General features: G+C 41.1%; 1 pseudogene; it reads left to right on the forward strand.

Annotated features, from left to right (window-relative positions):
* LOC134204603 (uncharacterized) overlaps window positions 1-355 on the forward strand; it is a 204,653-nt pseudogene extending 204,298 nt beyond the window's left edge.
* The last annotated feature ends 1,489 nt before the right edge of the window (window positions 356-1,844 follow it).

A 1,844-nucleotide genomic window follows, 5' to 3' on the forward strand; every position in this document is an offset into this window, starting at 1 on the left:
CTTACAGTGATCTGGAATACCGAAAGTACAAGTGTCCTCGCCATTGATTCCAATCCCACCGGCAATCTACTGGAGGTTCCAGAGCTCTAAAATTCATCTTGTGCTGTGAGTTCCCACTTTACGACTCCCTGGACAAAGGCGTAAGGAGGAAGGCCCATTTGCTATGACTACCTCTATCAGTAGCACACTGCATTCGACTCAACATAGCAATCGGGAGGGGAGTACAGCAACATCCCAACCATCCCGTGTCGTCGTCCTCGTCGTACCATTACTACCATCATCAGCATGGGCCCCACGGTACGCAAGGGGCAAGCGGCTCCTCGAAGGAACGAAACTCCATCGGACCGGCGGCTAGTTATTCGTCCAGCCATCGAAGCGGTAGCGAAAGGCGCGGTGAAAAGTCTCTGCACGGCAGCCACTACTTTGAGGACATCGTCCCGGAACGGATAACTTGTATTGCAAGCAGCGATGGCAACTACATCACCGGCTCGGCACAAATTACTAAATTTTGTGATCTCGTTCACTGTTCAATGTTAACTACTGATATACAAAGAAGGTATACATATAGTCAAAATGTTATATGAAATTATGTTTAAAGGTTTATTGGTTAATGGTTGCTGCATTGCTTAAAATTTAGACGATGTGAGAGAAATGCCAATTTTGAATTGCCAAATGCGCAACATGATTCTTACTACTGCATGAAATCTTGAAAGTTAATATAAAAGGTTTGGACTTGACTATTGTTCAACACTGGCCTATTAATGCCATCTGAGTTTTAGAGCTTTTATATCTTCCGAATTCAATCTTTAAGCATTTACTGTAACATTTGATCCTAGAGAAGAATAACAACACTCACTAGTTTCAGTCACGGCCGCCTACAATAGTTACCTACACTAGTTCTACAGTTAACCCACAGTTTAGCTCACACATAGTCGTAATCATCATGCCATAAAACAAGAAACACAATATCCTGGAGTTGTACTGTTTGTAATAGCATATTTGTCCCAAATGAATAGGAATTCCAGTAAAGATAGGACTGATATGCTATTACAATTAGTGTATGGTTGATCAACAATTCATTGCTACATACTGGGGAGAGTTGTGAAAATTTCAACAACAATAGATTTATTTTGCACACTTTTGCAAGGGAATTGTTTTTATAATTTCATTTATTACTGATGGAAAAAAACAGATAATTTGATTATCACGAAATGAAAAGCATGTAGAAATGAAAAGAAATGTAACGATTTCTCGTATAGTAATTGTGTACGGTTCGTGGTCTTCCACGAAGTCACCGGCCCCTATCTGATTCTCTGTTGAATATTGATTTCGCTATTCTTTCTTCCGACATTCACTAAGTGCAGCCCACTGAAGTCTGCCATATTTTAAACGATTCACAATATTTTGTTCTTTGTATACTTGATACAGCTCATGATTCATGCGTCTGCGCCACACACCATTTTCTAGTTTCCCTCCGAATATTGTACGCAGCACTTTTCGCTCGAAAACCCCGAAATCTCTCCGGTCCGTCTCTTTTAACGTCCATGCTTCATGTCCATAAAGGGCCACTGGTAGAATCAAAGTTTTGTATAGAGTAAATTTCGTTTCCATCTGCATGTTGCGGAACCTAAGCTGATTACGTAATCCGTAAAGGCCCTATTCGCAGCAGCAATATGTCTTATCACTTCACAAAAACGTCATTGTCACATGTCACAAGCGTTCCAAGGTAAAATTCTTCAACAACTTCAACACATTCCCATCAAGCACCACTCAGCACCAACACCTCAGGTCTTGCTCTATCTCTACCTGACACCATGTGTTTTGTCTTGAGACTTAATGGTGCT

Source organism: Armigeres subalbatus, unplaced genomic scaffold (genome assembly GCF_024139115.2).
Source record: "Armigeres subalbatus isolate Guangzhou_Male unplaced genomic scaffold, GZ_Asu_2 Contig739, whole genome shotgun sequence".
Lineage (NCBI taxonomy): Eukaryota > Metazoa > Arthropoda > Insecta > Diptera > Culicidae > Armigeres > Armigeres subalbatus.